This window comes from Phyllostomus discolor, chromosome 8 (genome assembly GCF_004126475.2).
Source record: "Phyllostomus discolor isolate MPI-MPIP mPhyDis1 chromosome 8, mPhyDis1.pri.v3, whole genome shotgun sequence".
Lineage (NCBI taxonomy): Eukaryota > Metazoa > Chordata > Mammalia > Chiroptera > Phyllostomidae > Phyllostomus > Phyllostomus discolor.
The window spans coordinates 58,215,079-58,228,935 of NC_040910.2; positions in this window are offsets into that span (position 1 = coordinate 58,215,079).

Genomic DNA, 13,857 nt, shown 5'->3' on the forward strand with positions numbered 1-13,857 from the left:
TTGACCCTTGCCTTGACAGGCTTTTATTGGCTTTCTAATAGCACACATCAAATATGGTTCTCATTTATTTGTGCTTAGGTTTGCTTTAGGTGATTACTTTTTATAGATAACAAAGGAAAGGATGTTACTCATTACTTCTTACAGATTAACAAGGAAAAAAATGTTGCAAATACAAGGGAACAATAAGAGTGATTGGTCTGGTTACACCGTGTCCTTGGGAGAATTAGCACAGACTTCAGGAAGTTACTTTAAAGGTATGCAGTTAGCATTTGCTGCTTCAACTCAGGGTGAGGGAGTTTTAGCAAGAGCAAGCCTCAAAACAGCCTAGGTATAATGCAGGCCTGGTTTCCCACGGAAAAACTGATCCATGGGTTTGACTCCTGTGTGCCGACTTGCACCTGTCCATTTTCTGATAGGGCTGGGCTACATTTGCCATTCCACACAGATAGGTTCCCTATAAAAACTACCAGAAAATTGAACTGTATGGAAGTCCAACAATCAAAGAGTTAAAGAAGAAACATTCATTCAGACTAGTAGAAGGAGTAGATGCAGGCAGCCTAGGTGGAGAGGACACATAGCAAGGTCCATATTCGCATGCAGATAAACTGGGAGAAATGGATGGGGAGCAAGACAGACCAAGCAACCCAGGGTTCCAGCATAGGAAAATAATGCCTCAAAACATCTGGCTGCAAAAACCAGTGGGAAATGCTCCCAGCCTCACAGGAGTGTCTGTTGTAGAGATCCACAGGATCCTAGAACATACACAAACCAACCAACCCAGGAATCAGCACCCGAGAAGGGCCCAATTTGCTTATGGGAAGTGGAGGAAGTGACTGAAAGTCAGCCGAGAGCTGAGGAAGCTGCACTATTCCCTGTTCCCATTCAGACCCCTCCCCCACATACAGTGCCACAACACAGTGACATGGGTTGACCCTCCTTAGGTGAATATCTAAGACTCCACTCCTTAGAACCTAACAGACACACCAAGACAAAACAATATGGCCCAAATGAAAGAAGAGAACAAAACTTCAAAAACAGAACTAAGTGATAGCCAACCTATCAGATGCAGAGTTCAAAACACAGGATGCTCACAGAAATGACTGAGTTTGGTTGAAAAATGAAGGAACAAATGAAGGCTATGAAAACTGAAATAAAGGAAAATGTACAGGGAACCAACAGTGAAGTGAAGGAAACCAGGACTCAAATCAATGGTTTGGAACAGAAGGAAGAAATAAACCTTCAACCAGAACAAAATAAAGGAACAAGAATTCAGAAAAATGAGGAGAGGCTTAGATACCTCCAGGACAACTTTAAATGTTCCAACATCCAAATCATAGAGGTGCCAAAAGGAGAAGAGGAAGAGCAAGAAATTGAAAACTTATTTGAAAACATAATGAAGAAGAACTTCTCCTTTCTGGCAAAGGAAATAGACTTCCAGGAAGTCCAGGAAGCTCAGAGAATCCCAAAGAAGTTGGACCCAAGGAAGCACACACCAAGGCACATCATAATTACATTACCAAAGATTAAAAATAAGGAGAGAATCTTAAAGGCAGCAAGAGAAAAGGAGACAGTTACCTTCAAAGGAGTTCCTATACGACTACTGTGTCCAGCAAAGCTATAATTTAGAATGGAAGGGCAGACAAAGTGCTTCCCACATAAGGTCAAGTTAAAGGAGTTCATCACCACCAAGTCCTTATTATATGAAATGTTAAATGACAACAAACTCACAAGTATCAGTAAATTAATGTAAAATAAAAACAAAAACTAAGCAAACAACTAGAACAGGAACAGAATCACAGAAATGGAGATCACATAGAGGATTATCAGTGGGGAGGGGGAAGGGACAGAATAAGGGGGAAAGGTACAGGGACTAAGTAGCATAAAAGGTAGTTACAAAATAGACACAGGGGGAGGGTTAAGGATAGTATGGGAAATGGAGAAGCCAAAGAACTTATATATACAACCCATGGATATGAACTAAGTGGAGGCATGCTGGTGGAAGGTGGGGTACAGGGCAGAGGGGAATAAAGGGGAGAAAAAATGGGACAATTGTAATAGCATAATCAATTTTATTTATTTATATATATTTTTAAGGTAAAAAACAAAGTAAGAAGTGGGGACTTTGGGAACACTGTTCACTTTTCAAAGTCTTCCAGTGGTAGGTTTTTATGTTTTATCAGAATTTATCATTGTTATTTGCAGGAAGGTTGGTTTGATGGGAGTTACTTAGCCAGTTACAGAAGCAAAAACATTAATTGATTAATAGAGAGAAATCATATGATTATCCTAGTCAGTGCAGAGCAGACACTCAGAATCTTTGATTTGACTTCTTTGTGGGGGAAACACTCACAGCTGGGTGACATGGGAGTTGGGGGCAAACAACCAACACAAACTTCTTTTTCAACCTCTGAGGTGCTTTCTAAAACACCCTTGATGTGGGGGACTTGTTACTGCCTCCAGATACCCTGGGAAGTCGTCCTTGAGTGCCAGGTTCTTCTGTCTTACAGGCTTCTGTCACATGGTGGGCAGTGGAGACCACTCAGGAGTGGCCAGAGAAGTCCTGGTAACATCTGCCAGGATTTCAGGGATGTCCTCCACAAATGGCCCTGTGGCTTTGTAGCAAGGACCACTGCCCCTCGATATTTTCATCATATCTGATGTTTCAGAAATTTAGCAACTCTCTTGATGGGAAACAGGCTGCTTGTGGCTCATCGACTCTGTCCCTAGCCTGGCAAGCTGCCAGGGTTCTGCCCAGCCACCAGCACCAGGACATGCCCCAACCACCTGGATGATGTGATGCCAGGAATGGCAAGTGCAGGAAATCTCCCAGGTGTAAGGCTCACCCAGGGCCCTGCCCATTGCTTGGCTGCAGTGCCCCCCTGCCCCAACGCCAACAGGAGAGTGTGCCTAGCATCTCGGCCTGAACTTCACTTTGGCTGCCTGCACAGCCACAGTCCTCAGCAGGCCTGGTGTCCCTCAGGCCCACATGTCTACCTGGGGTTCTGCCAGCCTGTCAGCATTAGTGGGCAGGGGCCCTGAGCCATATTCATCATTGTAGAGGTCACCTGGGGCTAGGGCTGGCACTCAGATGTGGTTTTCTCCCACTCCTGTCTCCTGTGAGCACATAGGATGCTTTGGTCACACCCACACCTGATCCTGGGAGGTTCCCTCCAGGCCATTCCGTGGTAGGCTATGGACTCAATTTTGGACCCCTGGGCCTGATAAGGCCACCAGAGATCCACAGAGCCCCTCAGTGGCTGCCTGTGAAGGACCTGCCTTCGTGCCTGTTGCTTGAGAGAGAAGTATAATGATTCTGGGTATTGATGTGTAGTCCACTGAAAGGGTTAACTATCTAACTGCAGGTTTATCTGGGTTAAATTCTAAGTTATAAATCACCTGAAAATTAAGGGACTCTGAGGCAAACCACTTGCCTGGCACAGCCTAGGAGTCTGCACAGAAAAGTCTGAAAAGATGTGCCTGCAACCAAAGTCAACTGGGAGAGGCGAAGAGGGGAGGTAAATCTAATAGACACTAAAACTTAGATCCAAAGAAATGGAAAAAATAAAGAAGTCCTTAAAGAGACTTTAACTGGTGTATTTAATAGATTCACAGAGATAGAGGATGGAACAGCACCCAGGGTATAAGAACAAGATGTCCTGAAATAAACACAGAAGGCTAAAAATGATAATTTTTTATTAATATTTAATTACTGAAACTTAAAAATCAATAGTGTCAGTCAAGAATTCCGTACCAGCAAAGTGTCCTTCAGTAAAGGAGGAATGAAGACACTCCCAGATCAGACAAGCTAAGGGCGTGGGCTACAAGCCAACTGGCCTGTGAGAAATGCTAAGGGCATCCTTCAGCCAGAAGCAAAGGACACAAGACAGTAGCTTAAAGCTGTACGAAAAGAAAGAACACTGGTCATGGTGACCATGTAGGTAACTATAAAGGCTGATGTCACTGGTGGTTTTTGTTCATTTGTGTCTTACTTTCCTATATGATTTAAAAGACAAATGCATAAAACAATTATAAATCTATGATAATGGATATACAGCATAGAAAGATATCATTTATATGAATATTCTAAATGCCATTGAATTTACACTTTAAACAGTTAATGATTAATTTGGTGTTATGAGAGTTCTACCTAAATAAAAATAAATAAAATCAATAGAAACACTTTCTTGAGTCAGGCTCCCAGGCACAAGCTTTGAGGTGAGGATTTGCTGTGCAGGCAGTTTATGAAGGAAATCTTCCCAGGAGAATCCATGCAGGCAATGTGGGGAGCCAGACAGAGAGCAGGAAGGCCCAGTGTCAGCTGTGTCCATGTGGACAGCCTTGGCCCAGCCCCATGTGGGACCGTGAGTGCCATGCATGCCTCAAGGCTGTCCCAACCTGACACCAGGCCTCTGGCTTTCAGAAACTCACTGCCAACCTTCACTAGCTGTGAGCCACTCTGAGGGACACAAACTCCAAGAACTTCCTGCTCTCTGGAGACACAGTGGCTCCAGAAGTCAAGGTCAGCTTGCCAGAGAGGGTCACATTCAAGTGCTGGTGACTGAATCCCAATACACCACGGCCTGTGGACAAACAGTAATGGCAATGGGGATCCCCAGGGACCTGGATGGCCTTGAGGGGTCTGCTGCAGAGCTGAAGAGCAGAACAAGCCAGGTAGGCGACTGGCAACTCAACTGTAGAGAAATGTCCAGTATGCAGAGCAATGGACCAAACAGATAGAAAATGAAAGTAAGGCTAGGAAATAAGGACATGAGAAGCTACAATATCTGACAGCAACCATGGAAGGAGAAAACCTGTGGACTGGTGGAGAGGTAAGATCTGAGTGCATAGTGCCTGGTCATTGAGGAAGGGCTGTGTCTTCTGCCTGATCAAGCCCAACAAAGGCCTGCTGCAGAGTGTTTTAAAAGTCCACTCAGACATATCCTAGTAAAACTCTGGAAAAGCAATAATAAACAGAAAAATCTTAAATGCTTCAAATAAAAAGACAGAAAAAGGAAGATGCAAATGAAAAATCAGATTAATAAGGAATATACAAGATCAGTGACAGTGGATTCTCAACTTCAAAGACTAAGGGAAAATAAATCTGAACTAAGTCTCTATACCCAGTCAAACCAACATACACAAGTAGGAATGAAATACAAATATTTTGTCAGACTCATAGCATACACTGCACATAGAATCTCACTGAAGATGCTATGACTGTGCTGCATAAAAGACCAATGATCTCAGAAGTTGTGTTCTCTGATTACAGTGAAATTAGACAGGAAATCAGTAACAAAGGGATATCTAGAAAACCCCCATGTGTTTAAAAATTAAGAAATATACTGCTAAATAACCTTGGGGTATGCTAAATAATAATGAAATAGGAAATATCAAAACCTGCCCCATAGGAACACTAAGGGGACCCTGGTGGCTGCGAGGGAGTGACCCTAGGGAACAGCCTGTGGCCATGTGAGGAAACAGCACTGATACAGGCACTATGTCAGTAAGCAGAAAGCCCTTGTTGAATGGTATTATTGGTGTGTGACTCTTTTTTTTCTATATGATTGAAAAGACAAATGCATGACATAATCATTGTAAGTCAAAGTTAATGGGCACACAGGGTGTGAAGATACAATTTGTGATGAAGACAACATAAAGGAGGACAGAGCTGTACAGAAGCAGGGTTTTACACATATTGAAGTGAAATTATTACCAATTAAAACTAGATCATTTTAAGCTTAAGGTATAATCCTCAAAGTAACCACTAAGAAAATTTTATTTATATATATAAATATATGTATGCATATTTATACACTATATTATTTATATTATATATATTTATACATGTGTATATCTATACATGCATATATGTGTATGTGCATACATACACAGAAATGGAAATGAGAAGGGAAGCAAAATGGTTTGCTAAAAAAACTCAAACAGAAAAGGAGGCAGTAATGGAGGAATTGGGGAACAAAAGAAAGATATTCCCTATCAGTAATAATTTTAAATGTAAATTTATTAAATTCTCCAATTAAAAGGCAGAGATTGGCAGAATGGATACAAAAGAAAACCACAGTCTATCTATATGCTGTCTAGAAGAGACTCACTTTAGATCTAAAGACATAGGTTGAAAATGAAAGAATGGAAGAAGATATTCCAAGCGAATGTAGCCAACAAAGAACTGAGGTAGCTGTACACACAAATAGACTTTAAGTAAAAACTATTACAAGAGACAAAGAAGGGCACTATATACTGAAAGAAGGAGCAATTCATTAAAAAGAAATGACAATTATAAATACATATACACCTAACAAAATATCCCTAAGATATATGAAGCAAGAAAATCAACAGAAATTGAAATTATAAATTGACACTTCTACAAGAATAGTTGAAGACTTCAGTGTTCCACTTTCTCTTTTTTTTTAATTTCACTTATTTATTTTTAGAGAGGGAAGGGCGGGAGGGAGAGAGAGAGAGAGGGAAAGAAACATCAATGTGCGGTTGCTGGGGGTCATGGCCTGCAACCCAGGTATGTACCCTGACTGGGAATTGAACCTGCGACACTTTGGTTCGCAGCCCGCGCTCAATCCACTGAGCTATGCCAGCCAGGGCTCAGTGTTCCACTTTCAATGACAGAACAGACAGAAGGTCAATAGGAACAGAAAACATGAACATTATACATCAACTAGACCTAACTGACTTATACAGGACACTCCACCCAACAACAGCAGAATAAACATTTTACTCAAACACACATGGAAACTTCTCCAGAACCTACCACATGTTAGGCCACAACAAGTATTAATAAATTTAAAAACACTGAAATCATACAATGTATATTCTCTAACCACAATCAAGTGAAACTAGAAATGAGTAACAGAAGGAAAACTTTAAATTTCATATGTAGAAATCACATTTTTAAACAAAGAAGAAATCAAAAAGGAAATTAGAAAATATTTTATGAATAATAAAAACAAAAACACAAATACAAAAAGTCGATATGCAATAAAAGTGATGCTTAGAGGGAAATTTATAGCTGTAAACATCTACATAAAGAAGTGTCAAATTAATAACCTAACCTTATACCCTAAGGGACTAGACAAAGAAAAGTAAACTAAACTCAAGCTAGCAGCAAATAAGAAACTAATATATTAGAGCAGGAAGTGAGCATTTGACCAATCATGGAATCCAAGTGGCCATGTGGCCAGAGCCACCAAGGATGAGCTTACCCACTGGGCATAGGGGCAGGTGGACCTGCTGCACACCGTCATGGTTCCCTGGGATTGGGTTCACTCAGGTTTAGAAGGGACAGTAAACTTGCATGATTAGCTTCCTCCACTGGCATCTTGCCATTGTCCAGATGCACTATCTCAACCCCCCTGGCCTCCTGTGGAGTCAACATGGATTGACTCCATAAGCAAACTGCTGCTGCACCCAGGGGAAGCCCTGAGAACAGTGGTGAGGGGACCTTCCAGTAGGTGGAGCTCCCAGTGGGGCACCTGGCCACCCACAGTTTGACCCAAGATTAGGATATAAAGGGTCGTCGGGGGGATTTTGGCTAAAGATGAGCAACAAATGGCTTAGCTGGTTGGTCAGAGTCCTGGAAGGAGCAAAACTGGAAGAATGGGGAGGAGGAAGTTTGAGGAAGAGGCCACAGTGGTGGCTTTATGGCAGTGGGTACAAAGTGTGAGATGGTCCCCATCATATGCTCAGGTCACCTGAGCACGTCCACTGCAGAAGAGGCAGCAGCCACCATGTGAGATGAAGAGAGCACTGGAGCCCGGGCTCAGCTGTCCCAGATGGTCCCACTGAAGACCCACCTGCCAGCCAGAGAGGCCAAAGCCGAGGCCCATACAGTACAAACCCCTCAAGAGACCAACCAACCAACTTGGGGCCGAGTTGCCTACACAGGACAAAGACTGATCTGTTTCCAAGAATGTGTTCGCCCTCCTGGCCTGCAGTGGTTTAGCCAACCTCACTCTCAGCTCAATGAGGACAGATTTACCTACACAGGATCCCACTGAACCTCATCAAGGGGCCCCTTACCACATGACCATGGGAGCTGTTGGGCCTACTACCTCTCACGCAGTTCAGAAGCTGCACTTCACTGGCCTCTGGAAGACACAGCTGAGGCACCAGCTTGGTGGTAAAACCCTGTAGGACAGGGTTCCATCTCAGGGTGTGGCATGCACCTTAACCAATGGCCACCATGCAGTGCAGAGATCTTGGCTCTCAAAAGTGAAGATACTGCCCTGTTTTTCCCTCGTTCTCCCTTCTCTCTCTCTCAAAAAAAAATTTTTAATCCCCAGCTTAGGATATGTGTGTATATATACGCAGTATATATATATGCACTACATATATATACACACATATCCTCAGGTGGGGATTTAAAAAATGTGAAGCTGAGTCCACCAAGGAATGCAGTGAGAGTCCCACAGACTTCCAGGGATAGCTTCAACCTGATCAGCCCATCTGCCGCAAGGCCTAGGGGCCTTATCACCATTAGGTTATGGCCTGGGGCCACATAATAGAGGTAGGGCAAAAAGACATGTGTGGGACCAAGGTGAACCCTAGCGGTGTCCCTCACTCCTCCATGCCCAGCTTCAACTTTAGTGGCAAGCGAGGTCACCATGTCCTAGGAAGGGTCTCGGAATCCTCAGGGAAGAGGACCTGGATTACCCTGCCCCCAGGCAGGCCAGAAGGCCAATAGAGGGGAGTGAATGTAGAATGGAGGGGTGGGACAGGAAATGGCTAGTATCAGGGCTCAGCACCAACTGCCATCGCTGGATCATGGTTTATTCCTTTAACTGTTGTTCTCAACCTTTTCTCAGAAATTGTGACCAGCAGAACCCCAAGGAAGTTGTCTAGATAGAGTGGATCCACAAGAGAAGCAAGGGTGTGGTTTCTTCCCAGATCCTCTGAAGGAGTGGTGCCCACCAGCCAGCTGTGCCCACCAGCCAGCTGCCGTTCGTGTTGGCTGGAGTAGTGCACAACTGTTTCCTCTCTGAGGGCAATCGTCGCCCAAGTGGGAGTGCCTGACCTGGGATGCAACACTGCCCCCTGAGGGCAGACTGCAGCCTGTGGGCTGAAGGCATGGCCAGCCACCAGCTCTTGGACAAGAACTTTCCTGCAGCTTCAGTGCAGACCACATCCTGGCTCCACTCTCTCCTCTTCCTGGGCTGCTCCCCACACTTCTAAGAGCTCCCTTCCCTCCACCAGCCTGCTCTAATCATTTAGTCAGTTCAATCCAAGATAAGTTCATCTACACAGGAGTGAATCTAGCAAAGTTATGTACAAAGTCTCCATTCAAAAAACAGCAGACAGTATTGAGAGAAATGAAAGACTATGTAGATAAACCAAGAGCTGTGCCATGGCCATGAGTTAAAACACCCAATCCTATAACGTGTCAATTCTTCCCAAACTGAACTATAAAGTTCTTGCTATTGAGACAAAAATTCCATCATGTCACGTAAATTGACATGCTGACTCTAAAATTTATATAGCAGTGCAAAGGGACAAACAGCCAAGACAGGATTATTAAAGACAGAATGTGGTGGAACAATTTTCTCCACTAGGCATAATCATCTGCAAAGTTAAGACAGTGAAGTAGGTTTAGTGTGGGATAAACCAGTGGGCCGGGGGTGGAACAGAGAGCTAAGTAGACACATCTCCATGTGGACACCTGATACAGGGAAAAGGAACTAGGCAGCGTGGTGGAGAAGGTGGTATTTTCAATGTTGATGTGGGAAATAACAAAACCCAACCCCTCCCTTCCACATTGTCAGTGCCAGGTGCACTTAGATCCAGCTGTGAAAGACAAAACAAAGTTTCTAGAAGATGATGTAAAATATATTCACCACATGGTCGCAGGCAAGTATTTCCTTAAAAAGGGTGTTCGTACACAGAAAAAGCATTAGCCATGAGGGAAAATGTAAAATTTTTGAGATTATAATTAAATTTTTTTATTCATTAGAAGACACTATTAAGACACTGAAAAGACACAAAATTTAAGAAAATATGTGTAACTCACAAAACTGACAAATATAAAGAATTCCAAAAAAAATCAAGAGAAAGATAACCCAATAGAAAAATGGATGAGACTTTAGTGGGAACTTAGTAAAGGAATTCAAATGACCAACATCATTACTCATCAGGGAAATGCAAATTAAAACTATAATGGGACACAATTACATGTCCACCTCAATACCTAATTAAAAAAAAAAAAAAACCTGACCATGTGGGACAACTAAAATTTTGTATGCACTGCTGGGAAAAATTTAAATTGGTTCAGCTGGTTTGGAAAACAGTTAAGCATAATCTACTAAAGTTGAATATGCTTCCATCCTTTAACCTAGCAATCTATTTTTAAGTATATACCCAAAAGAATTGCATGCATATGTACACCAAGAAATACAAAGAGGTTTTGTATGTAGCCTCATTATTCACAGTTGTCTCAAACAGGAAAAAATAATCTAGTAATGGAAGAAGATATTTAAAAAAGTAATGGTAAATTCATACAATGCAATACTCTCATCAGTGAAAATACACAGACTACAACCACAAGCAGTGACATGCAGGGATCTGACAGTTCTAGCATTGAGCCAAAGAAGCTGAACACAACAGAATATATACTGTGAGGTTCCATTTATGTAAAATTCAAAAAATAAGCAAGACTGGGCTAAGGTATGTAGGAATGCAAATGTAAGAAAAGGAAACTGTTACTGTAAAGTCAAAATAGTGGTTTTCTGGAGGACGTTACAAGGAGGAGTTAAGACAAAGTTACTGGGAGAGGCAGAAGGATGCTTCTGGGGTACTGGACACATTGTTTCTTGGTCTAGGTGGTGTTCCCACCATGAAGGTGTTTCCTTTAGAATGACTCTTCAATTTAACAGTCTTGTTTTATGAAATTTTCTGGATAGATGTTATTTTTCAGAATAAAATGTTTTTTTAAATGAGAAATGAAGGTTGCACTTACACAGATAGCACATAAAAGCAAACCTCCAGGAATTAACAGACTTTTTAAATGTAACTTCTAGAAATGTAAAATATCACTGAAATTTAAAAAAATGCATAGTGGATGGTAGCAGATTAGACGTAATTGAAGAGAGAAGTACTGAAGTAGATGACACACCCGGTGAATTTATCCAGAAGGCAGCAGGAGATACAGAGATGGAAATATGAAAGAGAGATTAAGAGAAATGAGGGGATACAATGAGAGGATCTAATCTGTGTGTATTTGGCATCTCTGAAAAAGAAAATGGTAAAAATTGATTTAGGAATGCCTGCATACATTGAAAGAATTATGTATTAAGAGAATTTTCCAGAACTGATGAAAAGTACAAATCTACAGATAGAGGAAGCACAATATATCTTATACCTGGATACATTATATGAAATTGAAGAAGAGCAAGGACACAGAGAGTATCTCGCAAGAACCTGAGAGAGGAGAAATCACCACTCAAGGAAGTCCATGCAGACTCCTGAACTACAGTGATGGAAGCAACTGAGGCAGCCTCCACAAAAGCCTCCAGCAATCCTCCCCTCCTGGAAGGTGTGCTTTTGTGTTGACCAGTCCTCGTGTGACCAAAGGATATGGAGGAAGTGATGATGTGAGGCTAGAGCATAAATAGCACTTTGGCATCTGCACCTGGGTCTGTTGGGTTGCAGATTCTGGAGGATTGTGGAGAGATCCTCATGGAGAGAAACCCACAGCCCCAGTCAGCACCTGCCTGCAGCCTCACAATAGATCCTGAGGCCAAACAGACCAGCCAAGCCGCCCCCCAATTCCTGACCCACGGAAACCTAGACCATGACGTCTGTTAAACCACTAAGTGTGACATAATTTGTTACACAGCAGTAGATCATTGAATCATTAGAATAACAGCTACAAAGTGTTGAACAAATACAAATGTCAACCTAGGATTAGGAATTTAACACCAAGGCCTGCTTCCAAGGAATTTTCAAGTGTGTGCTTGGACAAGGACACAATCTGGAGGGAGATGGGGACTGTGTGAGCGATTGATGAACCAACAAAACACTAACATGTGGATGAATCCAAGCAAATGTCCATAAAATTAGAAACAGCATCTAAGGTGTGAGGTTAAAAATGGAACTGAAACGTTCAGCAGTGTTAAGTTGGAAAGCATGTTTTTCCAACTTAAAATGCTTAAAGCGTCATTAGAGCTAAAACGTTCACCTTTTATGTGAACTTGCCTATTTAAGACCTTTATGGCCTTGGAAGTGGTCAAATACTATTTAAGTATTTGTTAACTTAAATAGGGAAGTAACTGCTCAGGAGGGCAGCAATGAAAGAATAGTCCATTACGCATAAATTTCAAGCCCATATAGAGAGAAAAAATCAATATGGGGAAAGAATAGTAAAACAAAATTGTCACTTAAAACAAGGGAAGAGGGGAAAATGGTAAAAGTGGAAATAAAATGATAGAAATAATTCCAAACATACCATAATTACAGTAAATACATGGACTTTTCCACCTAGAAAACTTTGTCAGATTGGACTTTTAAAAAGCCCCAACCCCCAGCTCTGTGCTGTTTTCAGAAAACACATTTAAAAACAATGGCATGCAGGGACAGTTAAAGCCAAAAGAGGGGACTGTGCATTAGGCCATTGCTGGTGGGAAGAGCTGGTAAGTGACATCCCTGTATTACCTCAGGCAGGCAGGACTGACACTGAATGGAGAAAAGGCCTCCCAGCTGCTCGCCCAGCACAACGCAGTCCGCTGCCACGGACACACACTCTCCCCAGGTGCCCACAGTCTCTGTAAAAACTCACCTTTTCTTAGCCATGAAACAACTTCTCCACACATTTTCAACAGCATGGACCATATAGAACCAAAGTCTCTGGCTGCAAAAACAATTCGCTTAGTTATACCACACAAAAATTTTTAAATCCCCCATACCTTTGGAAAGAAAACTGCTAAGAAGTTTACAAGGTGGCTGGATAGAAGACCCATACAAAGTCATTTGGAGAAACAAATCATTAGAAAATACTTTTTAAAATAAAACAACAACCGTTTATAATAGTACCAACAACCATCCAAAATAATGTACACCTGGGAATCCATCTAGATAATGTGCCAAGGTCATAAACCTGCCTAGGTCATAAAACCATGCACACAGCCAGGAGGTCAGAGGGGCACTGTCTTTGCAGGGGCATGAGGGGTGCTGGCAGGGGCCAGCGCAGGGCTTGGTCTGAGAGTGGGGCTGGGACCTCCCGGCAATTCCTCAGGGGGCTGCCAGGCCAGGTCGGCCGTCCTGAGTACGAGCCCACAGGGGCCTCTGCCCTGGCAGCTTCACCCTGCAGGCCAGCCTCGCGATTCTGCCGCCAACGCCGTCCCATCTGCCTCATCCCCCCCGCCTAAGAGCCACCGGGGTGCGGGGGGCGGGGAGCCGTCCCAGAGGCAACACTGGCAGCGCGTGTGAAAGGGGCAGGTGTAGCCTACTCGCCCGTCCCTGTGAAAACAGCAGCGCCCAGCTCTCTGAAGACCTGAGAGCGAGGATGCTGCAGGGTGGGGAAGGACAGCCTGCATGCACTTCAATTGTCCTCCGACCTCCGTTGTATCCAGAAGGCAAAGTCATGAGGGCCATGACACACCTCTGAGCAGGTAGTCCTGGCAGGTCAAATCGGCAGCACACGGGCCTCTACGCCTGCTAACTGCAGTATCACCATGCTCCCCAAGGGCAGGTGGTTACCCCGCCCACTGCCGCTACTAGTGAGTGTGCACTGAGCCTTCGAGGCCAGACCCAGGCTGGGTGCTGCGGGGCTGGGCACTCCCAGCGTGGGGGCAGGCTCAGGCCAGGGGCGGGGCCAGTGGGTTGGAGTTCTCCCAGAGT